Raw genomic sequence first — 27795 nt, forward strand, 5'->3', positions numbered from 1 at the left:
GTGCCGACTTGTCTGCAGCCGTGGGCACTGAGACTTTCAGGCCCCAGCAGGCAGCCAGTGGGGCCGTGGTGATGGCCGGCGAGCTGGGGCCAGGACACCCCTGCCGTCGACAAGGCTGCACCACAGCAAAACCACGCGTCCCGGGCTCTGCAGCCTGAAGGCGGGATAGGGTGCCAGGCGACATCTCCCACCATGCCCGCTGTCTCCCCTGCCACCTGACTCAAAACCAACAGTGGAAAGCATTTCACCAGGCCCTCGGGCCAGGTGGAGGGACACAGCCCCGCAGAGGTGGGACAAGGTTTATGGAACGTCCGTCTGGTGGGAAATTTGTTGGAAGAAAATTGGGGTGTTTGCTCACAGGCTAGTGCAACATTGCCCTGGAACCCACATCCCGCTTGAGGCCTGGAAAGCAGGGAGCATGTGCAGCCATTCCAAGGCGCAGGGGGACTCAACCAGAGCAGCTTCCTTGGACATCCACCCTCTTCCTTGTCCTGTCGCACCTGGAGTGGCCAATGAGGTGCGTGCAGAGCATCTGCTGACGAATCCAGAACAACCCAAAGCACCAACCTCCTCCAGGAAGCCTTCCTGGGTTCCCCGGGGTGCCCAACACACTGGAGCTGTCTGTTCAGCAGGTTGTCCCTGCCTGACACGGTGGTGTGTCCCTTGCCCCCGCTCCTCTGCTCTGGTCACTGCGGCCCGTCTTTTCCCCTCAGACGCACTGAGCTTAGCAGTCGCTGCCCCCTCTGACCTCAACATGACCACCGCCTGCTTGTGTCTCAGGGGGACTCTGCCCTCCGCACCCCTGCCCCGCCACCCCTCCGTCGCCCACCCCCTCCCACCGTCGCTCGCTAACGGGCTCCCCTACTGCACGGACCCCCATGAGAACAGGCTCTCTGTGTGTTTCTCTTCCTTGTCCACATACAAATGCGTGTGGACGCACACTCGTGCTCACAGCACACACGGTCAGGCATGCTGTGCACACACACGCCCTTGAATCCTGGCCGCAGGGTCTGTGCTGGGCCCTGCTCCTCCCTCAGCCTGGCACCTGCATTATGTTTCCTATTTCGCTTAGAAGGAGACAGGCTCAGAGATGTTGGTAAACTGCCCAGGGCCACACAGCTAGGAAACGGCCAAGCTGGGGTTCAAAGCAGCACTGCTTCTTTACCGTGAGCCTGTGGTCACTGGTCCTTAGTGGGGCTTCTCCTGGAGTGGAGAGGGAAGCACTTGGCAGCCCCACCCCGCCCCCCCTCGCCTGTCAACACAACATAAAAGCTCATTGAGAAGTAAATACATTTTTACTACGAGAAACAGAACCTTTAAAAAAGAAAGTTGAGATGCCCAAAGGGGGGTGTCCAATTTTTACTGTTTCTCAATTGAATTGTAAATCTGTCTGGGAACTGAGCTGAGACGTCGCTCAGAGGAGGGGCCCTGGTAGGCTTTCTGCTCCTCCCCCTCCAAATCTCAGACCATGCGACCCGGGCTGGGCCCAGATGTCACATGGGGTCCCTGAGCCCGCAGCTCTGAAGGGGACAGCTGTGGAGGGGGCAGACCCCATAGGCCTTAGGGACCTGTGCATTCAGAAACCTGAAGGAGCCACCAGGCCCAGGTGCGTTTCTGAGCTGAGCCCCCTGCCAGCAGTGGGGACACATGCCTTAGCGTCCCTGGTCCCTAACGTGGCCTGTTGACATGAGCAGCTTTGTCCTGTGGCTGCCTGGTGAATGGAGAGTTAAGGAAGAGGCCAGCTGAGGTCCCTGGTCTCTTTCCACGCCCATGGCCGGCCCCAGGACCAAGACGCCCCAACCTTCCTCGGGGGGGCACAGCTATGATTAACTTACAACAAGCAACAGGAGGACGGCTGGGGTGATGAGTTTGCACGCAACTGAAATTTGTGAAGTTTAAACGTTGCAAGAAGCAACGTTTTCACTTGCGTATGGACAGTCCTTTCCATGCCCGTGGCCACTCTCATTCCACGTACACGCCACACGCATTGTCACCCTCGGCCCTCCCACCGGAAGGAGGAAGGAGACGCCACGTCCTGACACCCCGGGGACGTGGGGGCTGGGAGGTCACACTGTGGCCCAGGGCAGGGGGCAGGGAGGCCAGTGGGGCGGCGGGGGCGCCGTCTGCAAGGGCACGGCTCCTTCTTCAGCTCCAGGTCAGGCGGAAAGAGTCAGTCCCGTCACTCAGCTATGCATGAGGACCCGGTGACTAAGGTCATGATAGGCGGCTGACCTCGGCCCTCGGCGGGTGGCTCTGCTACCCATGATGACACTCAGCTGAGCAGAACGATCGTTTCCTGAGGCATATAAATAGCTAATTGCTGTGCTATACACCTGAAACTAATATAATGCTGTCTGTCCACTCCAATTGCAAAATAAATTTTTAAAACCTGACGTGCTGATAGCAGCTCCCGCACCCCGCTCAGAGCCACTCCAGGCCCCGGTCCCTCCATCCTGACCCCATCCTGGGTGGCAGGGCTCCCTCCATCCCCGGGGGGGGTGGCACCGCCAGCCTGTGATGATGCCAAAGGCTCTGTTTTCAACCCCACTTCGAACCCCTCCCCACGGACTTCAGAAACTGCTCGCATTACAGGTTGTGGTCACCTCTATGTCACCTAGAAGGATGGCTGGTGGCGCCCAGCTAATGAACTAACTCATCTGTTCTTCCAAAAAGATGCGACATCTCAGCTTCCCATCCACTCTGGAGTTTTTCCAGAGACTCGAGGCCTCACCTGTGATACCAAGTTGAGCCAACGGATGTGGACGCCAGGCAGCATTTGTCCAGAGGCCCTGACACGTGTGCGAGAGAGACCAAGACCGGAGGAGCCTGAGAGACGGCCCGTCTGACGAGAAGGAATGACCCCGGGGCGGGCGCCTTCTTCCGTGAAGACAGACCACGACGTTTCGTACCTGGAAAGAGGCACCGAGCCGCCCCAGGCTGACTCACATACCTGCTGACTTCCTGCAGGTTCCCCTCCACCTCGTGTCAGCTCTGACTCTGTACTTCCTAAAGGCTGACCATCTTTTGACCTTCCAGAAGGTTCCACTGACAAGAGCATGGACGCTTCTCTGACTGCTCATGGGCAGGTACCCCAGGGAAACTCCTAAACTCCAGGTCCCAAAGCCTGAGGGGTTACACACCCTTTCCCCAAGCTTCAGGTGAGACTATGGGGGCGGGGAGTTCTCCCTCCACTGAAACACTCAGGGACGGAGAATTCTCAGCCCAGGTACCATGTTTCCCTGAAAAATAAGCCCTAACCGGAAAACAAACCCTAGCATGATTTTTCAGGATGACATCCCCTGAGCATAAGCCCTAATGCATCTTTTGGAGCAAAAATTAATGTAAGACCCAGTCTTATTTTGGGGGAAACACGGTACATACCCCCTCCTCGCCTGATCTTAGAAATTTCACCTCAAGGAGAGGACTGCACCTTCCACAGTGAAGAGAACCCTGTGGTCCCACAAGCCACAGTATCAACAGTAGCCAGAGACTCAGCTCCTGGGGAATTTCAGTTAAGGCAAGAGGGCCTTTGTCCACTCCACCCCACAGAGTTGTCTCAAGAGATAGGTTTTCAGGATACCCTGTGAAAGTCAGCAATTTCTGATATGAACTGAAATGGTGGATGAAAAGAATCTATCCATCCAACTTACCACCCACCCACCTACCACCAATTCATCTATCCAGCTACCCATCCATCCACCCTACTACCCACCATCCATCCATCCATCCATCCATCCATCCATCCATCCATCCATCCATGCATCCATCCATCCATCCATCCATCCATCCATCCATCCATGCATCCATCCATCCATCCACCATCCTCCCATCCATCCATCCATCCATCCATCCATCCACCATCCTCCCATCCATCCATGCATCCATCCATGCATCCATCCATCCATCCATCCATCCATCCATCCACCATCCTCCCATCCATCCATGCATCCATCCATCCATCCATCCATCCATCCACCATCCATCCACCCATCCCTCCATCCATCCATCCATCCATTCAGAATTCACTCAGCACCTACCACGTGTCTTATTGCCCACTAGTCCCAGAGGTACAGATGCACCAACCCGGTGTGTGCCCTTGAGGACAGACACCGACACAAAAACAGACGCTTATAAAACACATCGGGGTGCAGGCGCTCCTCAGGGATGGAACCTAACGCACAGGACTGTGCCGAGGTTGGGCACCATCTCAGGAGGGGCTTCCTGCTGAGCCACCTCCCAGCCCACACAGGCGCTTCCTACCCTCTTGCCTTTGTATGTTCTAGAGGTAACACCATCTCCCCGTCTGGAGAGCCAAATCCCACCTGTGCGTAAGGCATGACGCAAAGCTGACGCCTCCTGTGCGTCCCTGCCCAAGCACACCTCACACCACATCCGAGTCTGTGCTCCTCCAGACTTGGGGCTCCCTGGAGAGGCGGACACCGGAGTCCCCTTTCGTGATCCACCCTCCAGAGTCTTCAGGCTGCTTGTCTTTCAGGCCTGCCCTCTGTGGACATAAGCATGAGACCTGACTCCTGCCTCGAGGACCATTCCCCGAGACCTTGGGAAAGACCCCCGCCACAGGCCCAGCAGCCCCCGTGGTCTCCTGCTCACCCCGCCCCCGCCAGTCCGGGGTGGGGGGGAACTAAGTTTTGCCTTCCTAGGGAAGGGGTTCGTCCAACCAGCTCCCCTCCCCAGAGGTTCCCAGCCCACCGGTGGCATTTGGGAGTTTCTTTGAGGAACGGGCCAATATCTGGAGCCCATTGGAGACCCTGGGAGATAGGGTTCTGGGTTATCGCCTTTCAATGATGGTCATTTTGAAAGCCTGTCTGTCGGAAAACTCCAAAGCCAAGACCAAGGACCATGGCCTTGACCGTCAGCTCTGGGGGCAGGAGACCACGTTTCAGAGTACAACACCACTTAATGTTTAACTTCCCGAGAGCCGTTCCAACCACTAATGACACATTAATTTTGCACAAGTAAGAAAGTCCAGAGGAGCCAACCTGGAATCCATCAAGCATTGGCCCAGCCGCCACCTCCCCTCTGGCCACCAGGGTCTCAGTGTGGCAGTCCAGGGGCTGGGGGTGAAGGGCCACGCTGGTGCATCCGCTCTTAGAGGGTAGGGTGGGGGTGTGGGGGGAATCTCAGGAGCTCAAAGCCCCGTTCTGACCACCCCACCGCAGTTGTTTCTAGACGGCTCAAAGGGTGCCTCCCCAGGAAGCGCCCCACTCTCCCCGCCCCCACCAGAAGCACACTTGCTGAGTTAGTGTCTGGGTACCTCCCTGTCCCCTCCACTCCCTTGTGGGTCTGGGTGATAAACCAGCCATCTCTTGCTTAGCCAGGTCGCCGTTAAAGCAGGTCTGGAGACAAGAACGTAGGCGGCAGCACAGCGGGGGTAGGGAAGAGAGTCTGGGAACAGCGGGGGGGAGGAACGGTGCTCTCCTGAGTGGGCCTCTGCCACGGGCACTGAGGGCTCAGTCCCCTGGGGGCCTCTATAAGCCTGTGGAGCTCAGCCCAGAATTGTCACACACATATACCCCCAGGGAGGGCACCTACCCACCAACACCCTGACTGAAGGTTACTTGTGGGGCGTTCACAACCCAGCACCTCCAGCTGGCCTCACCTGAACCAAAGAATGCACAATGCCATAAGGGACATGGGATGGCCCCGACCACCCTGGACCCCAGCAGGCCAGGCGCCTCTTGGCTACGCCTGGAGACCTCTGCTCGGGAAAGGTGACCATGCAGAGACCGACGCCCTGACCGGTCTTGTGGCCTTGCCAGGTGGCGCAGCCGGTGGGTGGAGGTGCTGGCTTTGGTCTGACCACGGGCCACACCATGTGCCCTGAACCTGTGGGCCACACTCCCTGACTCTCCAGCCGCACAAGCTCGGCTCTGTGCAGGCCTCAGAGCTCCAAGTCGGGAGGAAACCCGAGGAGGCCGCCCTCTCCCAAGCTGTGCCCAAAGAGGCCACCGCGGGGGCAGGAGCAGGACGGGAGCCGGGAGGCCTGGTGCAGCCGCTCTGTTCCCCAGGCTGTGGGACCTCAGCCAGCAAGGAAACCTCCCTCTTTCCATCTATAAATGGAGGGTGAGGGCTGGGGGCTGACGAAGGCAATCACAGACCTATATGGAAACTCTGAGAACATTCCTTTGGACAGCCAGGCAGACCAGGTTCTCCAGAGTCTTAATTAGATAGAAAGTTCAGTCCTTTTCCTCATGGAAAACTCCACTGGTCGTCAGACAGAAGACGCACTCAAAATTATTGACATTGAAACTGGGAGCCCAGACCTGCCTGTGAACCGGCCTCATTCTCTCCCCTCCCCCCCAACCCTCCCCAGGTCTGAGCTCAGTCCAGTGGAGCCCTGGAAAGAAAGCGCCCCCAAGGCCACTCCCGTTTTTGCCCCTTGCCTGTGCTACACGCAATCATGGTCCAGGAGAGGGGGCAGCACACGCCCAGACCCCACCCCAATCCGCCCAGGGGTCTCTGAGATTGCCCTCTGACCTCGTGCAGGAAGCATGCCCTGAATACCAGTGGGGCCAAGCTAGGGAGACACACATGGGCTGCCCTGTCCCCTTCCAGACCCAGCATCCAGTTAGAAGAGACAGAAGAGAGCCATTGTCGACACAGCACCAACTGACAGCTCAAGACATGTTCCCCAGCCTGCAATTCCACCATTCTACCTTCAGCCACAGAAGAGCATGCTGGACCTACATCCGGGTCAACATGGTACCTAGCACTGGGAATACCAAAGGTGACATTTCCCCCATCAAGGTGTGTGTGTGTGTGTGTGTGTGTGTGTGTGTGTGTGTGTGTTGGGGGTGTCATGCAGGTGTTGCTGACATACACAGAAAAGAGACCTAAACGGCCTGAGAAATCAGGGAGGACTGCCTGGAGAAGGCAGTGCATAAACCGGGTCCAAATTCAGCCAGAGGAGATGCGTTTCAGGCGGAGGACACAGCTTGTGCAAGGCCTGAGGAAGATAAGAGCTGAGGGGTTGTGGAAATGACAGAAGCAGCCGGCGTGAAGGATATGGTGTCAGGAGATAAGTCTGGAAAGGAGGACGAGGACCAGGCCAAGGGGTGCTGGGGCCCCGCCTGGGCCTTCCATCCTCCTGTCCAAGGCCCAGCCCTGCCATTCCCTGGCTCAGGGAAAAGTCAGCCCTGACATGGCCTCTGCCTCATCCTGCCTGTTGTGTAGGACCCAGTCCTTTCCACAGCCCAGTTTCTGCCTCATCGGTGGGATGAAGCAGAATGTGTGTGAAGTGCCAGGAAGGAATCAGATGGAGGGCTGGCCCCAGAGCCGGAAGCAAGCGTCAGCAGGGCACACCTCAACCCCTGGGGCCTTTCACTTCTGTTCCCATACTGGATGGAAGCTCATGGGGCTGGTGGCTTTCCTGGTCTGTGCCCTCAGTGGGCACAGCACACAGTGGGTGAGGGCACAAACGAACCCTGCCCACTTGCCCACTGGCCTGCAGCCTGCCAGTGGGGGATGGGCCCAATGGCTGTCGCCCCTGCCTGGCAGGGCACTGCCAGCTGCTGGCCTTGATTCCTTCTAGACTTAGAGACAACACAGTCTTTCCTAGGGAAGTTGGACTCCAGAATCAGAACAACGTGAATTACAATCCTGATCCGAATATTTTCCTGGCAGTGCCCGGGACACCTCGCCCCTCCGAGCCTTGGTTTTCTCATCTGTAAACTGGAGATGATCACCCCAATGTGCTGTGAGGCCCCCGAGGGAAAGCGAGCCCCACACTGGGCACTGTCACTGTCGGAGGGACCGTTTTCATTGCTACAGTTTTCATGGTGCATGTCTCCAGCAGCACGGCTGAGCCCACGAGCTTCCCAGAGCCGAGATTGGGGGCTTCTGAAATGCCACGTGGGCTAGTGTCCTTGTCCCAGGGGAGGGCAGACAAGAGTTCAGGAACAGTAAATAAACAAACGGGGGGGGAGTGTGGTGAGCAGGGTCACCTTTGGTCCATCGGCCCGGCCTTCTCTCCTCTCCCTCCAACTTGTCCTCAGTCTGTTTGTCCACACCCAGGAAGACAGACAGCAGGTAAACACAGCCCCAGCAGGCTGGCCCTGAGAGGCAGTGGGGCCACGGCCCGAGCAGAAGCTGGGGGTCGGGTAGAGGGGAGTCTGGGCCTGTGGGGAGCCCGAGCCGGCTACAGTCAGGGCCCAGAAAGGGCAGGAAAGAACCCACCCTCGAAAGCCTCCCGGGGCTATCCCCAGCCCCCCGGGAATGCTGGGGCCCTCGTACCCCACTGCCTCAGTAGGAAGCAGGCCCAACACCAGAACCCAGGCCTCCTGCCTGCTCAGTAGACAAGGAACCTCAAGACTGGGGGCCTGAGGAAATGGAGTGCAGCTCTTTCTACACCCCAGCCTGGCCCCACGTCACCCATAGCTTTGGGTGTGGGCTATTGTCCAAACAACTCGAGGAGACTTGGTTCAACATCGTAGCATTTTTGCTTTGAACTTCCTCTCTGCCAGGCTCTGTGCTAGACCTTCCAGAAACTTGGGAGGACCGCCAGACACAGGCCAGTCCCTCTGGCAACCATGCAGGGGATAGGGGGGTCGATAGAGGGGACAGGTACATGGGCTCACAAATGGTCCTAACTCAAGAGAAACAAACGTGGTTTGTGGCAGAGGGACAAACCGTGTCCCCGAGGACAAGACGCTCTCCTGTCCCTGCCGAGCCAGGAGAGGCTGGCTCACCCTCCCAGTGCTGTCCCGCTCGCTCGAGGTTGCCGTGAAGCTGGCGCAAGCGTGAGCCACACGTAGGGGCAGCAGAGGAGGCTAAAGCCTGGCTCACAAGCTGGCCTGAGTCCCCCCACCCCTGCCTGGGCCGCAAGAGGAATGAGAGCTAACAGCATGACGTCTGCAGCCCGTGTGTCGGCTCAGCGTAGCACGGCTACCTACTGTGCCCAGCCCACTCCAAGGGCTGCCCAAGCCTCCCAGGGCCCGACAGGAACCCAGTCTCCTCGCCTTGGCCAGCCCAGCCAGTCACAGGGTTGCCTAGAGACCCCAGCCCCGCTCTTGGTTCACCCCCAACCCGTCACCACCAAGATCCCTCCTCCCTCTGAGGGACTTGAGGGAACACCCATTCCTTTGCCCCACAATTGTTAACCCAGCACCTGGCAGGCGTGGTCACTGAACGCGGCCCCAGAATGGAGGGCTAGTGTGGCAGGCCTGGGTCCTGTCACTGGAGGCTTCTCTCTGGCCTGAGTCAACATGGGATTCTACAGCCAGAAAGTCAGGTGTCTGCTCAGTAACTGCCTCTGGAAATGCCTCAGCACCTCCCGAGGGCCAGCAGGAGGAAAGGCCCCTTGGAGGCGTGGACCACCCTCTTCCTCCTTCACAAGGAAATGCCTGATAAACCGTCACTGGACTCTAGCCCATGAAAGCTAGCTCTCCAGTGAATGCTTCCTCCCGCTGGCCAGCACTGCAAACCCATCGTGCTTTCTTTCCTTGCCGTGGCTGCTGGGAAGCTCTCTCTGGCTCCTAAGGTGATTCTCCAGATGATTCCTGGGCTGTGTCTTCTATTTCTCTGTTTCAGTATGAATTTTTTTCCAGAAGATTCCCAACTTAAAACACAGAAAATGTCTAATCGTGTATCTACCAGGCCACCTAACATTGTGTAATAAAATATTTCCAATTATGTCCACAAAACACTGGCATGTGTGCACACACACACACACACACACACTCGTCCCCCCCTTAGCCCCCATCCATGGATACACCGTACCTCTAAAGGCACGAGTGTGAACTCACGCTTGTGTGTGAACCCAGGTGTTCATATGTACAGGGAACAACCAAAGCAAACATCTCCTAAGTGGAGGGGAGGACGAAGCCCTGGTCAGCAGCTTCTCCAGGGCCGGATGACGCTCCGGCAAAGGTAACAGGTCAGAGGCAAAGGAATTCTATTCTAGATCAGAAAAGGGACAGGCAGACCCCACCGCCCTCTGTTATAAAAGCAACAACAAGAATAACAGCCACCCCCCGGCAGCAGTCGGAGGACACAGTCCCCCAGGGAGAGCCCCACAAAGAGCAGGCCCCAGCAGAGGCCACCCCATTTGGATGCTGTGGGGGGGCCGTGCTGGCCCTTCCCTGTGTGACACCCGCCCTGGGGCCTGCCCTTCACCCCAGGGTGGGACCAGTACCAGGAGCACGCAGGCCCGAGGGAAACGCCCCAACCCGCCTCCCCTTCGCAGTACCCAGCACCCATCTTAAGCTGCTGAGGTCACCGGCTCCCTGCCCAAACGTGTACAGTTGGTAAGTCCAGTCACACGGGGAAACCAGGCCTTGAACAAGTTCACCCAAAGATGCAGGAGACTGCAGAGGCCCCATGTTCCCGGGGAGCCCCCCACCCCACTCCCGTGCCGCATTGTGGAGCGTCTCGGCTAATCCCTCAAAACAATCCATCCCCAGCTGCAAAGTGCAATAAAGAAAGGATAATCAGTATTAATATTAGTTATTGTTATTGATTTCAGCTTTAAAGAATTGATTTCCAGTCGGGGGCCCTTTTTATGAGGCTCTTTGCAGAAGATGCATGGATGTGGCCCACCGCTGTTTGTGGAAGCTGGCCCCTCACCAGGCCAGGACTGCAAAATCAGCCCACGGGGAAGTGAGGAGAGGGGGACGATGGCGTTGTGACACCCTGAGCGGGATGCTGTGACAGGAACACTTGCCCTGCTCTGTCCTTCACAAGGAGCTAACATCAGGGGCTGGGTGGGTCCTCATCCAGGGGACACAGACCCTAACAGCCATGTCACTGGCCTGCTCTGTCTCTGCGTCCCCGACTCCCCCACCTGCCCACTCCCCTCCCCACTTCAGGATAGACCGAGGCTGACAGGGCCCTGCACAGATGAGCCTGGCCTCCTGGGCCCTCACTGAGCTCTCCCCGACTGGAGGCTCTCCCTGCCCACCCTACTTCCCCACCCCCACTTCTCCTGAGTCCCCAGGGTGGGCTGAGGCTTTCCTCTGGGCTCCCACCCATCACAGCCCTGCCTTGTGCCCACTGATGGGGCAGGGGCAGAAGCTTGCGTCTCACTCCCTGTCACCTGCAGGGACGTATTCCTAGCCTGGTCCACGCATACAAACAGGCTGGTTGAATGAACAACCACAAGCGTTTCTGAGCACCGGCTATGTGCTCGGTCAGAGGATCCAGACTGTCAGTTAGAGGACAGTCTGACAATTTGGGGACAAGTTAGAGATTAGCTCATCTCCCCCTTGTACAGATGGGGAAACCAAGGCCCAGGAAAGAGAAGTGACTTTTCCAGTCATTTGTCCCCCTCTGGGCAGCCCACACTGTTATGCCAAGGGCAGGGGCAGGAGCTGGCAGAGCAACGCCTTCACACAGGAGCTTCACGTGGGATCTCTTCACAAGGAATCTTCACATTTCCTGGCAAAAGCATTGTCCCGAGCCAGCACAACTGCTCTCCCTGGGGATGGAGGAACCCTCTCCTCCTCCTCTCGCCCTCCCTCCTCTCCAGCATCCACTGCTTCAGACTCAAGAAAAGCCAAAAACTCAAGATTTCTGGTTGTCTCCAAAGGGCCATTTCCTGCAAATGACATGATGCCAGGATTCATTCATCCCTTGCCTTCACCATTCGTTTCCTCATCGCCTTTCCCAAGCACTGGTACCAAGAATATCAAATGAGGGCTGGCACGTTATCCACGACAATGCCAGGCATTTTATAGTGATGTTGAAGGCATAAGAACCGCTGCCCTTGGAAGTACAGAGCCGAGCGTGGGTAGCTGCGAATCCTGAGATGCGTGCCCGTATTTGCTGCCCCACTGTGCTCTCATCCACCTGGCCAGGCAGATTCCAGGAGCCACGCTAGGCATCGAGGCCCCTCACTTAACTCCCTGGGGGCCGGAGCTCCCAGCCACCCCAACCCAGCCCTCTGCACAGGGGACGCCCTTGTCTGTCTGATCACAGGACTCTGAGACTCGGGTAGACCTGTCCTCTTCGGTCGTGGGGGTGATGCTGAGGGCTGCAGGCCCTGCAGCCCCCAACACCCTCCAGTGTTCCCTGGGTGGCAGGTCAGAGCCCTGCTTACGCCTTCCCCCCCACCCCCCGGCACAGGGCACAGGGGTTTCCTGAGATTCCCAAAGTCTGGAATCCAGCCCCAGTTCCATCTGTTCCCAAAGGCCCAGTCTTTCCCCAGGGAGGCTGACCATGTCCGCCTTACCAGGCCGGCAAAGACAGCCCTGGGCCTGGGAGCCTGGACATGTAGGGGCTCCCCACGATGCAATGCAGGCGTTCGCTGGACTCTAAGCAAGCAGCTCCCCTTCGTCCCAGCAATGTCCCTGTGACACCCCCTTTGTCAGAGCCACCCTCCTCCACCCCTGCCCCTTCGTCCTGTTTCCAGGCCCCGAGCCATCTCTGCATAGAATCGTGCCCTGGGAAGAACAGGAGCCGGGCAGCCATTGCCAGCATACCCGTGGTTGGACAGTTTTATGCAACTGTGAGTGGATTTCCTAAGATGACAGTGACCATTCTCTTCCCGCCAGGACTAAGCCATAAAAATAGAGCCACCTGCAAGGGCAGCAGGCTCACCCTCCACGCCCACCACTCTGTAACCCGTGGGGTGCATGTCCCGCCCCCAGACTGAGGCCTGGCAGCGAAATGCCTCCTACAACCGGGCCCAGCATCCTTGCCTCCTGAGTGGCCGGTACATTCCGCCCTGACTTAGTTAATGAGGAGCCGGCGGGGCCAGCTTCCGTCTTCCTCGAGGCCCCTCTCCCAGCTGGCCGGGACCCATGTGTTATCTGGTGTCATTGCTGCCACATTAGGGCCGCTCAGAGCCTGGTGCATCTGATAACGAATGAAGGGGGCCAGGCTGCCAGCTCGGGAGTGCGGGAGGGGTAACGCTCCCGAGTGATAAAATGGGTCTTTAAGTAATTATTATCTCAATCCCTCCTTAAAAGCTACATTGGGCAAAATGACTTTAAATATTGTTTTAGCCTATTACCAGCCTATAAATTAATCGCTCACAGCACACAGAGGCGTCGTAAGGGGGGTGATTGGGAGACAGTGGCGAAGTAATTATGCATGAGACGCGAAACTCCCGCCGAAGAGGCATATTTTACACTTAAATTATAATTAAATTTAGAGAAATCTCTTCCACCCAGTGCACAAACACAATCTGTGTCAACCTCCCCAAGAGCTGTGACTCTAATCAATTTATTTATTTGCTGCTGGGAGATAGTGGGGTGGGTAGCTCCTTGCCGTCTGTGCTTCAAGGGCAGATGCAGAAAAGGACCAGAACACCGCCTCTGCAGCACTTCCCTCCCACCCAGATTTGTGGTCATTAAACCGAAAATCCAGAACCTGCAAGAAGAGAAGCATAGTGAGGTGTGTGGGCCCAGGTCGGGGAGCCAAGGGGCAGGGGGCACGGGGCACTCCTGGGGTCAGGACCCGCTGAGGGTCTGGGACTGGGAATGGCGGGAAGCCCGGTGAGCTGGGTGTCGGCAAGGGGGGCCAAAAGGAGCACGGGGAGGCAGGCAGGACCCCAGCCGGGAGGCTGTGCAGATGGCGCCCCCCTGAGCTCTGCCCACATGGGGGAGGGGTGCCCACACCAGGCCAAGAGGGAGCAGAGGAGCCAACCCTGCCCCCCCACGTCTGCTCAGGCAGCCGTGACAGACTACCGAAGACGGAGCAGCTGGAACAACAGAAACAGATTTTCTCACAGTTTTGGGGGCTAGAGGCCCAAGAGCAAGGTGTCATCAGGGTGGGGTTCTGGTGAGAGCTCGCTGCCTGGCTTGCAGGAGGCCGCCCTCTCTCTGTGTCCTCACCTGGCCTCTTCTCTTTGGGCAGAAAGACAGCTTGGTGGCTCTTCCTTTTCTCGTAGGGACACCAGTCCTGTCGGATCAGGACTCCACCCTTATGACGTCACTGAACCTTCATCACCTCCCTCAAGGCCCACTCTCCAAACACAGTCACCCTGGGGTTCAGGCAGGGCTTTAGCACATGAATTGAGGGGGACATAATTCAAACCAGAACAGGAAGTGAGGAGCTGTGACCACCACAAGACTCTGAGGCCAGGAAAGCCTCGGCCAGAAGCCAGAACACACACATTAGGCCCAGCCGGGTCCGTGCTTCAGGACGAGGAAGCAGACGGACTACAGATGGATGGCTGACGCAGGACCTGAGAGGGCCCGTGCCCGAGTGCCCGATCACCGGCCACTAACCAGGTGACCGTAACCACCACTTACCTCGCAGAATGGTGCACAGCTTAGCAGGTTCTCACAAAACCCACATCAGCCCCAGAATCCCCCTCAGGCCCCTTCCAGTCACACACTGCCACCCCTTCCCCCTCCCCCACCCCAGGTGACCACTGTCCTGACTTATAGAAGCCACAGCTTATGCTTGTTTGGAAATCCGTACACAGGTGCCTCTCGACTTATGGTGGGGCTCCATTCCAATGAACCCATTGTAAGTTGAAAATATCGTCAAGTCGAAAACGCATTGAATACACCTAACCTACCAAACATCAGCACTTAGCCTAGCAGACCTTAAAGGTGCTCAGAACACAATATCCAAAAACACACCAGGAACACGTGCACTGTAGAGCGTCGGCTGGTGACCCTGGTGACCCTGTGTGACGGGAGCTGAGGCTCGCTGCCCTGCCCACCTTTGTGAGCGAGTCTCCGTAGTACGTATCGCGAGCCGGGAAGACAGCAAAATTCAAAATTCGAAGCACGGTGTCTACTGAATGCACGTCACTTTCACACCACTGTAAAGTCGAACCTTCGTAAATCAGGGACCGGCTGTAAATGGAGGCAGAAGGAACGTGCTGTGTTCTCTGCTGTCTGGCTCCTTCCCCAGGTCACGGTGCCAGCCGTCTGGGATGCACCCATATGGTCACTCGCAGCTCACGGTTTGGGTGTGTGGTGCTGAACACACAGTTTCTTTATCCATTCTGCTGACATGGACATTTGGGCAGCTCCTAGTTTTGTGACTAGTTCAAAGAGTACAGATAGATTATTCCCACATATCTCTTCCAGGGGGGCTCACCACTCGCTTCTGGTGAGTGTGGTCAGTTCCCGCCAGATACACAATTGGTGCCTAATTAAGCACCTCTGAATGGAATAGAGCAGGGAAAGCCAACTCCCAGACCTGCCACCAGCCCCGGGCTTTGCACACCTGTGCAATGGGGATGGTAACGCTCGCCTTGCTAGGGCATGAAAATTCGATTCAAGGATGCAGGGAAAGTGCCAAACAGCAAGCCAGGCACCTGCCAAGGTCTCCACTGAGATTCTAGTTCAAGCCGGTCTGCTTCCAAACCCTTGCTCTTCACGCCAGCCCCTCCCTGCCGAGCTGGCTAGTACAGAGACGGGTGCAGAGGGTCAGGGTGGCTGCCACCGACCCTTCCCGGCCCCGGGGCTGCTCATGGACCCCAAACCTTCCACTGCTCTGATGCTGATGGTCACTGTGATTCTGTACATAAGTTCCTCCAAACAGGCTGTCTGATGCTGTCTGTGTCATGTCAGCCGGCTGGAGCCCCACTTACTGGATGGTGATCTGGCTGTGCCCAGCGCCGAGATAAGGACAAGGGTCGGCGCGAAGGGGAGAGTCTTCTCCAGGGCCTTTGTTTCCCAGTCTGAGAGGTCGGCCGTCAGGCTATGCCACCGAAGCTCCTGTGATGACAAGTGCCGTCATCCTTCTCAAACCACATGGCGTCTAGTCTGCCCCTCAGCCCTGGGAGAAACAGCTTGGGAGAAACTGAGGCACAGAGGGAGAACCCTGCCCGTAAGTTTCCACATTTGTCCAGCCCAGAACCAAGTGGTAATGAAAACTGTGCTCTCCCTCCTCCCAGAATACAGCAGGGTGGGGGGCCAACACCTCCCGCTGGCTCAGGGAGGGCCCGGACCAAAACCGCTGTGCACTTCCCTGGGAGGAGCAGAGCTGCTTGCGGATGGAGAGAGAAGGGGACGTCAGGGAGGAAGCAGGCTGCTGCCCCATCAGATGGCCCGAGCTGGCCCGGGGTCACCCAGGAGCCCTCACTGCCCCCTCCCCATGGAGGTGGCCACTTTGGGTCTGAGGCTCCCTCCAGCTGTTGCCCTCCTGGGCCCTACAATCCAGAGAGGGTCTCTCTGGCCAAAGTCAGTCAGGGACCGTGGGTCAGAGCAAGGCCAGGAAGGGCCACAGCTGCTCCACGGCGGGCCACCCACACCCACCACTGGCTGCTAGGGGCCCCAAGGTGGCCCCTTAACTTCTCTGAGCCTGTGTCCTTCCTCAGAAGGGCGGCTGCAGCCAGCCGCTCTACCAGGACTAGAAATCCAGCACCCAGGGTCCCACCCAGTGGGGCCAAAACAGCCCTGCTGGTGGGGTGGCGGGGTGCTGGCCCTGAATCTAATGCGAGGCCACTTAAACCTTCGGCTTCAAGGGCTGATCCCGTGGTTTTCTTCCCGCAGAATTCACAGCTTCCTGTTTCTCAGATAAAAGGCTTAGGGAGCCCATCAGTTGGGGTGGTTCTTCTGGTGAGCTCTGTGTGGATAAATCAGAAACAGGCGGAGGAAATGCCCTGCAGTCTTGACACCCAGCATGAACACTCAGGGGAAACGTGTTAAGACCAGAACGCACCAGGGCTCCCTGGGGACAGAACAGGCCCCACACAGTCTGGGGACTTGGCAGCTTGCGGGCCGGAGCCCAGGGCAGGAAGGTGTGCGGCCAGTTTGCTCCACACACCGTCACATGAACCATCCTTACAGGAACCCCAGCCACCCCGCAGCCCTGAGTGAGGGTGGCTGCAACCCAGACCGCTGTCCTGTGACGCTGCCTGGGGCCTCGGTTTACCTGTCTGTCAAATGGGCACAGCCATTCGTGCTGAAATAGCCCCAGTGGCCACACAGGAGGCCAGCCTCAGAGGCATGGGTACGTGTGCCCTGCGTGGGAGGTCAGGGTCACCCATCCTCCCTAGCAGGTTGGTTACTAATAGTCTCCGACGCCCATCGACTTGCCACAAACCCGTTTTTCCTCCATCACAGTGACTTGGTGACTTGGAAACCAAGCAACGTGTAGCTGCCTCTGTTGGCATTGCAAAGAGTGGACACCGTCAACGTTCTGGGTACCCCACCCTCACACCTCCACCAGCACTAATGAGGCAGCTGAGCCCCAGGCCAGCTGGGGAATACATCGCCCCCCAGAATTGGCCCCGTTTCAGGCTGCAGCCACGGGTCCAGCGGCTGTGTGCAGGCTACACGAGGGGTGGGGGACTTCCAGAGCAGGGGAGGGGGCGAGCCAGAGAAGGAGGGAGGGCAAGAGAGGCACGGACTGAGCAGGGGGGTGGAGAAGTGCAGGAAGAAGCAGGTGGCAGGCCCTTGGGTGTTGTAAGCCAAGCAATGGAGGCAGGAAGCTCCAGTGGGGCTGGGTCAGACGCAGCCTCTGTCCCTCTAGGCACTGGGCACAGCCTTGCCCCCCAGCCCAGGCCCCAGGCTCCTCCGTTGCCAGTGAGGGCGGTGGGGCAGTGGGAAGAGAGGCCTCCGAGAGGAAAATTACAGCCCTGGAGTGGGGCACCCAGACTCCCCTGGAATATCCCACAGGGACACTGCCATAGGAACGGAGTAAACAGACACTCATGACGGGGGCTGTGAGAAGGCCACTGAAATGAGCGATGAGTAATTTCCAGACACTGGGAAGATGGCCGCCCACCTTGGCACGAGCGTGACCATCAATGAGGGCTCTGCAAACCCCAGGGGCCTGGGACCAGATTTTCCAAGGTCCCAGGGCCGCTGTAGACGGGACCGGAGTGACATTGGCTGCACTCACTCATGTGTGTTGACACCAGCACATCGTCACCCAGATCATTGAGCTCCCTCGGCCCGAGACCCCCTCCCCATTCCACACCCTGGGAAACTGAGGCCCAGATGTGTGTACATCGCAGGGGTTCGGGGGGGGTGGAGCCCAGAGTCCCCTCTGAGCTCCAGCCTGAGGCCCTCTGACCACTGCCTCTGTCCTCGGCTCGTGCCCCACACAGAGGCTGCAGTGAGAGGGTCCGTGTGGAACAGGAAACACCCGAATGTACGTGTCCCGCCAAGCGGCCCCGCCTGGCACCTGGACACCCTGGGCAAAGGTCTCGGCCCCCAGGCACCCACAGTGAGGCCAGTAAAGTAGGAAGAGACAAGTGAAAACATGACCCCGTGGTGCCTCGGAGGGCGAGAAGTGGCCACGGGCACAGGGTGGGGGGGCAGGCCCCTCTGTCAGGGATGGGAGCCCTGGGGAGGTGACATCTGAGCAGCATGTTGGGCAGAAAGGGACAGCAGCTGACGTGTGGGAGGAGCAGATTGCACCAAGGTGCTGAGGTGTAGGCAGTTCCTGAATGACGCAACTGGATCTGTGTTCTGGAACCATCCCTCTGCATGCTGTGTAGGGAAGGCCTGGAGGAGGGGCAGCCAGAGGTAAGTGACCCTTAGGAGCTGCGGTGTCACCAGGCCGAGCTGAGAAGGACGAGGGGTCAGTATTTCAGCCTGAAAGCCAGGACCCCTCCTCCCTGCCCGTCTCTCAGACGGCCAGGACCTCACACTGTTACCAGCTACGCCTTTGCAGGCCGGCCTGGCCAGAGCGGCCGGAGCCCATGTCCCAGAACCAGGGGCAGCCCTGCGCTGGCAGGTGGCCCTGGTGTGGAAACCGTACCCTCCTTGAGAAGCACGTGGGTGGGGAGGGGCATGAGGGATCCTGTTTTCCCATTTTCTTCAGGCCCCAAAGGAACCCACTGGCCCCATCTGGAGCTCAGACTATGCCAGCACTCTGCCCTGCAAAAGGCTCAGGGGACAGTGCCCAGCCGGCTCAGGAGCGAGAGGCCTGTGCCACCTGGCTGCGAGAGGGGACGCCGAGCAGCGCCCGGAGGGAGCCCTGCGTGCAGGGTGGCCTGGACCGGACACAGCCGTGTCCTTCTGGGCAGGGATGGAGCCTGTTGTGGCAGCCTCTGCTCCTCCCAGGCCGGCCCTGGAGCCCAGAACACGGCACCGGGCGGAGGGGAGGAGGGTTTCCTGTGCAACTGGTTTTGTTCTTTGTCTCCCCCACCCCCAGGAGGGAGCCCCCAGCCTTGCCAACAAGAATGCTGGAGGTGGTTGTCAACTGTGCCCTACTACAGGTGTGTGACACCACCGTTGCCACTTCCAGTGAGGAAACCGAGGGTCAGAGCGGCAGCCACTTGCCCCAGCCTGCACAGGCTCGTCTGACTCAGGCCCGGGGCACAGCCTGCTGGCTGCGCTGCTCCCACAGCGGCCTGCCCTCTGCCCAGGGGCCAGCCCCACGGAGCAGCTCGCCCTAGAGCTGGGCAAGACAGCCCATGCTCCCAGGACAGGCACTCAGGAGAGGGGCACCAAGTGGGCGAGGCTGCCTCCACACTGCGTCTCAGACATGGGCCAGCTCCCAGGGGCGACCATACCCTGGCCTCTGGCCCGGGGTGCTCCGTGGGTCAGGTCTGGCTGCAGCTGGGACCCGGGGGGCTTGGCCCAGTCCAGACCCTGCCCCAGACCTGCCAGCAGAGGGAGGGGTTGGGAGCACCCTGGGACCACCCCACAACTGCCTGGCACACGGTGTGGCTATCTCCTTTCCAAATGTGAAGCCACGCGGTGAGGTTTAAGAGAAAATGTGCTCGCGGTGGCAAGAGAAAAGGCACTGTAATGGGTGGAGGCAGAGGAGCAAAATGGAATATTTTGAACCATTCAGCCGGGAAGTGTGGGGGGAGGGGCAGGGAGAAACTGCCCAGGGAGGCCCAGGGGGAGGAGGTGGCATCTGGAGGCCAGGACAAGGTGCCTGAAGCCTTTCGTCACAGCGAGCATGGCATCTGCGAGCCCATCCTGCCAGGACTGGGGTGTCGGGGGCGGGGGGCCTAGAGGAGGGCAGGAAGCGTGGGCAGAGGCACTTAAGGCTGCCAGGGGGAGTTCTGGTGGTGTCCCGTAGGGTGAGGGGAGGGGCTTTCAGGAACTGGTTCCAGCCCCGTCTCATGTCTGGGCCTTTCGTCCCCAGTGTCACATTGTGGGCTGAAAGAAGCTAAGGACAGGCCACGGGAGAACTGGGTCTCACTTGGGGTAAGAGTCAAGTCTCCTCCAGCCCTCAGTGGGGCAGCAGGCCCATGGGAAGAAGGAAGGGGTGGTGGTCGAGGGGTGGAGGGAGGCAAGCTGGGCAGGTGGCGACCCATGTCCCCAGGCACAAGTCACAGAGTGGGCCAGGGGTAAGGGCCCCAGAGAATCCGAGGGGATGGGATGTGTCTGAGACCTCACAGGGAACCAGTGTCCCAGCAGCGGCCAGAAGCCAGTCTGCCCACCCACTGCCTAGAGAGCTAACATCTTCTGGGGTGGCCCAGAACTCAGTGACCACTGTGACCTACTCCAACACCCAGGGCCCTCGCCCTCGTGTAGGGCCTGCGCACCCAGGCTCTGAGCATTCAGGGGCCCCAGGTATCACCTGCCTCACACCTACGTCCTGTCCCTCATCTTCCACCACTGCCCTCACTCCTTGTGCTAAAGCTTGACCCCCGGGTTCCCCCACTGCTTAAAGGCAAACACCCACAGCTTGAACCTCAGTAGGCACCGCTCACAGCTGTTTTACACAAGAGGCCCTGGAGGAACGGGAGTGGCACATTCCTCAGGCCTGCCCCTCCAGGCCTGGATTTAAGGACCTTCCAATAAATAATGAACAGGAAGAGCCACTCTTCGGTCTTATTTCCCCTTTTGCACGGGCTGCCAGGAAGCTCGGCGTTGCACTCAGGACCAACCACATTGTCACTCTGCTTGCTTTCCCCACCCAACCCTGCCCTCTGGCGTTGGCTTTGCTTTTCCGTCTCCTGTCTACCTGCCTTGGATATGTGTGTGTCCCTCCCTGGCAACCCTCCGCCGACCTGGGAGGAGAGAGGTGGACTCAACCTTCTTTTGTTTAAAGCCTCATGCTGAGGAGCTGCATCCACCAAGGCTGATGCCCAAATGGGCCTTGAGCTCAGGAGGCAGCCAGGCCTGGGGGAGCAGGTCCGAGAGAGAAGAGGGGTGAAGGGGAAAGGTCTGGGGGTCGCTCAATGGCTTACTGTTTAGGGGTACTGAATGTCAAAGGGTGGTCGTTGTAAAGGCTGGAAGCTAGAGGGGGGCTGGAGGGAGGGGTGGTGCTGGGCAGAAGAGGCTCCAGGAAGAGGCCGTGTGAGAGAACCATGACAAAGGTCATTCTCCAAATCGCCAACAGCAAGGGGCATGCACAGGAGGGCCTCTCTCCAGAGGGGGCTCTGCTTTTCTCTCAAACCCGGCCCCCCAGCACCCAAGATTAGGCGGGCTACCCCGTTGGGCTCCGTCACCTCCTCTGCAGCCCTTACCATGAGGGCTTATGTAAGGGGGCGGTCGCCAGCGGTGGCCTCATGGGGACCCCATCAGAGGTCCGGATCTTATAAAGATGGGAAGAGAAAAGAAAGTCTCACTGTCCCTACTGCTCCAACCTTGTTTCAGGGAGCAGCGGAGTGCGGAGTGCCTGGACCGCGGGTCTCTCCCCAGTTTGGGTTACAAGTAATAGTGCTAAGTTGGGGCCCATTGTAACAGCAGGACGCTCAATGGTCTGCTGAGAGGGAGGAGGCTCCTTCACGCCACTTGTGGCCTGCTTCCCACTCTCTAAACTTTCAACGCTTCCTGTCAGCAGGGACCTCGTGTTGGGGGCCAGCAGCCTCGGTGGGGGTGCGGGGGCGACAAGACGCTGGCCAGCTGGCCCCTCTCCAAGCCCCCACCGTCCTACTCTAAGGGTGAGCCCAGCTGGCCCTTTAAGAAGCTGGGGCTGCTGCTGGCACGGTGCACAGCTGGCCCAGTGCAGAGACGGGCACGTTCCTGATCCTTCTGGAAGGCTGAGCTGGAGAGGAGACAAAATGTTCTTGCACAGCTCAGTAAACAAGCCTAAAGTGTTTTGAAAGCCTCTGCCGATAGAAAGGACTGTAAAATAAATGCAAGAATTGCAAAAGAAGGGCCCAGCTGCTGGAGGGGGATGTGTGGGCGGGCAGGGCACCAGGCTGCCCCTCCCCCCAGGCCCCGGGTGTGTCTGTGTGGCGATGGGTCTCCGTGTGTGCGCCTGTGCTCTGGGCCGCGCATGGCTGCGTGTACAGATGCGGGCTCTGCGTGTGTGCATGTGTACGGTGTACACACGCCTCGGCCATGAACACGGGCGTACGGAAATGCCTGGGGGTGTTTTTATGCCCGTGGGAGGGCCCCTGTGTTTGTGTGTTTGACTGGGTCTGTCTGCACACACACGGAGCACATGTGTGGGTGCACAGCCACTCCCCAGTTCTTCCCTTGGGGCCCAACGGAGAAGACCCAGTTTCTCACCACCTGGGAGGCAGGAGAGCCGGCTTCTGAGAGCGCTGAGGGCATGGAGCACGGAGACCTGGCCTCTGAAGGCAAGTCATCTGTCCAGGAGGCATCTTTGGGGCCCAGACCTTGTCACACAGCCGGCCCGTCTCAGCTCACCCAGAGTCTTCACGCAGTAATGAGGGCTCTCAGGAGAGGGGGTCTCCAGACATCAAGGCCTGGCCGTCACGATAAAGACCGGGTCCCAGTGCCAGCTCAGCCACTCCTCGCTCTGCTGCCCAGGGGCACCTGGGCAGAGCCTCTGGGGCTCAGTTCCTCATCTGTACAATGGGCAGATGCTATCTCCCTCTCCGGCTGCTTATGAAGGTTGGAGCAGACCTGTGCACTGGGCAAGGTGACTGCAGAAGACAGCACGCCCCCACCTCTGTGCCATCAGCCGAAGGAACGCCGCCCGAAGGTCTGGGCCCTATCCTCTGACTGCAGTGGGGTTGTCAGCCCCACCTGCGCAGGAGCAGTGTCACCTCCTCCTGGAATCACCACCCCCACCCCCAGCCACCACCACTCCCCAACACTCAGTCTGCCCGAATCAGGACTGGGCGCTGGAGGGACAGCACACTGCTCAGGCCAGCTCGCTCCAGGACAGGCACAAACCAGGGCCTAGGCAGCTGGGAGGTGCCACGCTGCGGGAGACACACAGCTGGCTTTGGGACCACGATGGGGCACTGGGCCTGGTCTGGGGAGTGGGGAGGGCAGGGAAGACTTCCTAGAGGAGATAATGCATGAGCCTGAAAGAAGGGGTGCTGGGGACCAGGGTAAAGGCGGGACAGACCAGGAGAACCGGCTAGAAAGCACCGGGCACATAGTAGGTGCTCAGTTAATGCCTGTTACGTGAATGAATGAATGAACCTGCGAGGCAGGAGAAAACCGAAACCCAGAGAGGGGATGTCCCTCCAGGGTCATGGGATGTCCCGTTTGCCTGGCCCCTCAGGGACACCCCTTTTGGCCAGAGAGGTTGGGCTGCTGACCCTGGCCCGCCCAGTGAGGGCAGTGTCCCCCACAGCCTGCCCCCCTTCAGGTGTTCCAAACACTGAAGCCCAGGGCTCGCACCCTGAGTCCGCCTGGTCCTCAGTGCTGCTGGGGAGTCAGGCAGCATGGGGAGGGCCAACACCCCGAATTCCTGCCCACACCCATAGGGGTGCCCCCGGGGGGCAGAGGAGTGTCCTCCTCGTCTGGCTGCAGCAGGAGAAGTCCCAGCCAGGAGGCCCATGTGGGAGCCTCGGGGGCGGAGGGGCAGCGGTCGGCAGCCAGTGCCAGGGCTGCCAGGCCGTCCCCCCCTCAGACTCCCACCGGCTGGAGGGGCCTCCATGGCTGCCTGGGAGCCAAAGCCACTCAGAAACCACAGGCCAAACGAATCCACTTTCTGAAGTGCTCAGAGAGCTGGGGAGACACTGTGGATTCTGTGCCAGCAGCCCCGCCCAGTAAAGTGTAAGGCGGCAAAAGACATGGGGGGCTGGGTAGTGGACGGCATGCCCGGGGCTATGTCAGGTCCTCAGCCCCAGGCTGACCAGGCGACAGACAAAGCGTTCAGGACACCCTGTTGTGAGCCCAGTGCGGTCCTGGCCCTAAAACGTCTGCTAATGCCTGGCGTGCCCTCCTTTCCAGCTAAGTGACAAAGGTGCCAGGCATTGTCCGGGTCAGGGAAAGAAGGGGTACAGCACAGGGGAGGGCGTGACATGCCACCAAGACAGCCTCACAGGGGACCAATCTCTGGGCCACGGCAGCGTTCCTCCCACAGACTGGGGGCTCCCCCCCAGGGCCAGGCTGGGCCTCCCCTCCCTGAGGAAGCCCCAGTGTCCACACAGCACTCACTGTCCCCGCCCTCACAGCCACAGACCCCAGGCAGGGAACGGGGGTGAGGGCGGCCTGGGCCCACGACCAGGGCAGGTGAGGCTGCCAAAGGTCACCTATCGTGTCCACAGGAGGGACGGGCCTTGAACCCAGTGTCTGCTCCTGCTCCCAGAGCTGACTGTCCGGGCCAGCCACTCAGGGCACCAGGAAGGAGCCCCAGGCCTGGGCCAGACTCAGGCATCAGTGAGAACCCAGCAAACCCCACTCCTGCCTCAGAAGCTCCTCTGGGTGTGACCCCAATAACCACACCGGACACAGGAAGACCTCTTGCAGCTGGTGTCCCTGCCTCCCGCCCCAGATGGAGCACACGTGCGGGGGCACAGGGTCCACGGGAAAGGAAGCCCCATGGGTGGGGCCTTCCCACTGAGGGTGCCCTTAGAACCAGGACCGTGCCCACAACGCAGGGCTCCTGCATGCCTGCCCGCTGTGAAAGCCCCAGTGGAGCCCTTGCCTTACGGGGTTCGGAGCTGGTGTGGGGCTGGGCCTAGGGGACCGGGTGGGGTCAGGTGACATGCCTGTGAAAAGTAACACTGGGGACACATGGATCTGTCAGGAAACTCTCTAAGCAAAGACCCCCAGGGGGCTGCTGGGGGAAGAGAGAGCAATGAGGAGCTGACTGGGGAGGGGAGGAAGGAGAGGCGCAGAGTGGCCCTCGGGAACCCAGTGGCATCCCAAAGATGGAGCAGCCGGTGGAGGTGGGGAGCGCCCAGGCCAGAAAGGAAAGGCCCAAGGAGAGCTGACAGCCAGGGGCAGGGCAGAGGCAAAATTATGCTTCCCTCCCCTCGTCCCCCACCCCACAGGACATCAGGTAATGCTAGGGATGGGGGCTGGGATGCTGCGTCTTCTGGAGGAGAAGTGGGGGGCAAGGCAGGAGGGTCGGGGCACTGGCTGCCTTGGCGAGCGGCCATGCGTCCCTGGCCCTCAGTGTCCTGCTCTGTGATCCTGCAGCTGTGACCTGGCTGGGAGGCTCAGGAGAGCCGTGTACGTGGAGGGTGCCCACACACCCAGTAACCTAAGTGGGCCTCGGTGCCCTTCCAACCACTGGTGTCCCCTCCAGGGCCTGGGAGGTGACGAGAATCCCCCAGCCCAGCAGCTCCAGGGCCTTCCCTTCCTGCTCTACCCCCATGAGTTCTAAGCAGGCATCACCCATGTTGGCCAAGGGGTCTCCTGGGGCGCTGCCAAATTGGGGTCCCAGGACGGTGTGAGTCTGAGGAACAGGCACGCTCAGCAGGACACTGGCGTGTGGCCGGCCATGCTGGTTACAGGTTCCCTGGTCCTGCAGGAAAGACGCTGGTTGACTGGAACCTGGGCTTTCACACCTCTTTACCCCAGAACCCTTTTCTCGGGGATTCCATTAGATCCCACAGCGTTGGTGCCCCAGGAGCAGCTTCCAGAAACCCTGGGCCAGCCAAACGTCTCCCTGCCACCCCCACGGAGCACAGAGCTTCAACGTCTGATGCTTGGTGTGGCTCCACGGGGCAGAGCCACCAAGTGAGCCAAAGGGCAGAGAGCTCTTCAGCCCGCAGGAGAGTCCAGGTCCCACCCCACCCTCCACTGCTGGGCATTTCTCGCCAGGCTCGGTGCACGTGTAAGATCTCAAGGCCCCGCCTCCATCTCTACCCCCTCTAGGCCCTCACACATTCCCTGCAGCGTCAATTCCCAAATGTGGTGCTAGCCCACCAGTCCCTTGCGAAACAACCCTCCTTGGCTCCCCATTACCCCAGAATGAAAGTTTGCATCATTCACAGACCTCCTCCCAGTACTTTCTCCCCTTTTCCAACTCAACTCCCCAAACAGCTCACCCGTCCTCCTGCTGGGCCCCGTCCCCAGGGACCCTCCAGATGTCGGGTACCCCCAGTCTGCCCCACTGCCCTCGTCACCATGGCCCGGGCCCAGGCCGTCCCCTCCCAACAACGTGTCCAAGCGGGTCTGAAGAGCTGGTTCATACTAGGGTGGAAATGGCTGATAATTAGGTTGCTGGGTGAATTTTCCCTGGAAACACATCACAGTTTACGTGGGGCGCCCAGAAGTCACTGTTTAGACAAAGGATGGAGTTTTAAGACAGAGAAGGAACTCCTGCCTAACTGACGGTGTGACCTTGAAGCCACCCCTGCTCCCTCCCTTCTCAGAGCACATGGCAGGACATGACTTGACCAGGTCCCAAGAAAACTGGTGGCAGGGCTGGGTCCAGACCCCCTCTCTTCCCAGACCCAGGGAGAGAGGGAGGCTGAAAGCCCTCTGACCCCAGACGTATCCCTGGCTCGTGGGTCTCCAGGAATCAAAGACGGGCCCCCGGGAGGAGCCCAGTGGGGAGTGGGCCTGCGGCGCTATCACCAGGCTGGCAGGAAAGCCAGGGCTCTCCAAATACCAGGCTAATTGGAGTCTGGCAGCACACTCCCCAACAGCAGGCCTGGCTTTCCTGGCCTGCTCTGCGTGTCATCACCCCCAAAATCCAAACTGATGCAGCCCCTTCCCGCCTGGGCCACCCCAGGAAGCCTCTGACCTGGGCAGGGCCTCTCCCAGCCCGGAGGCACCACCACGGCTGGGCCTGCAGGCCTGGGAAGACTGTCTCCCTGACCTCGGAGCCTGAACATGGCAGGGAACCCTGCAGAAGACAGGCACAGGCTCCAGAGGCTCCCGAGATTAGAGGCGGCGCATAAACAGTGATAGGAAACCGTCTGCACTGATCCAGACACTGGGACGGGAAGCCGAGCTCCCGGCAGAGCACGGCCGGCCTGCAGGAATTGCCTAAGTGGTCTGTTGCAAGGGCTTTAGATTCCAGATGGCTGACAGGGGCCAGGCCGCCCAGCCTCACTGCCTCCCAGGGCCCTGTGTGCCTATGGCTGGAGGACAGTGGCTGCAGAGCAGGCATCCCTGGGCCCCTAAGCCCCCTCCTCTGTGGACATGATGGGCAGGAGCAGGGTGTAGCAGTGGCTAAGGGACCGTTCTCATCCCAGAATGGCCCTGGGGGTCACTGGCTTGACCCTAGGACACAGGAAGACAAAGGGCCTGACAGCCCCTCCCACAGCTCGAGCCCCCCCGTGGGGCTCCCCCACCTTTTCACATCCCCGCCAGCCCTGGGGGAGCAGACAGGCTGCCACCAGAATGGCTCCTGAACCTGCCCCGACACATACAGCTCCAGCCACTGAAGTCCCATGACACTCAGAGGCCCCCGAAGGCCACGTGCCTGGTCTGGCCTGGGCACGTGGCCTCGCCCTCCACGTCACACACGGGCAGACAGGCTGTCCGGCCACTGCCCATCAGCCCTCACTGTCTCCTCCCCAGGCAAGGGGCAAAGCCTACCCTGTTCCTTTCACCATCATTGGCCAAATCTCTCCTTTTTTCTGCAGAACCTAATTTTCTTTCTGTCAAACCACCTTTTACTGAGCACTTCCAGGTGCCAGGTAGGTATGAGGCCTGGGCCCCTCATCCCCTGGATCCCACCAGGAAGCAGATGTTGTCACTCCAACCCCAGGTGAGAAAACTAAGGCCCGGCATGAGGAGGTGAAGGGGCTCAGCCAGGACCACAACCCAAAGCCCCGACTCACTCCTTTTGGCATCTGTCCTCCTTAGCCCAAGCTTTCCCCTGAGCGCCTCCGCTCTGTCCAGC

The 27795-nt window shown here is 59.4% G+C and overlaps 2 long non-coding RNA genes across 4 annotated transcripts; one reads left to right on the top strand and one right to left on the bottom strand.

Annotated features, from left to right (window-relative positions):
* Window positions 1–1363: 1363 nt before the first annotated feature.
* LOC141571378 (uncharacterized) lies at window positions 1364–5022 on the bottom strand. The gene is made up of 3 exons (XR_012496130.2): window positions 4711–5022; window positions 4323–4504; window positions 1364–2909 (listed from the first exon to the last, which is right to left on the bottom strand). It is a non-coding gene; the product is annotated as an uncharacterized LOC141571378 (long non-coding RNA).
* A 12687-nt stretch (window positions 5023–17709) lies between these two features.
* LOC141571208 (uncharacterized) lies at window positions 17710–22129 on the top strand. Of its 3 annotated transcripts, none has more exons than XR_012495998.2 (4): window positions 17712–18398; window positions 19030–19093; window positions 19975–20036; window positions 21435–22129. It is a non-coding gene; the product is annotated as an uncharacterized LOC141571208 (long non-coding RNA). The 3 variants fall into 3 exon arrangements; XR_012495999.2 differs by having other exon boundaries at window positions 17714–18398; window positions 18697–19093; XR_012495997.2 differs by having other exon boundaries at window positions 17710–19093.
* The last annotated feature ends 5666 nt before the right edge of the window (window positions 22130–27795 follow it).

This window comes from Rhinolophus sinicus, chromosome 16 (genome assembly GCF_057876585.1).
Source record: "Rhinolophus sinicus isolate RSI-liver-muscle chromosome 16, RSI-T2T, whole genome shotgun sequence".
Lineage (NCBI taxonomy): Eukaryota > Metazoa > Chordata > Mammalia > Chiroptera > Rhinolophidae > Rhinolophus > Rhinolophus sinicus.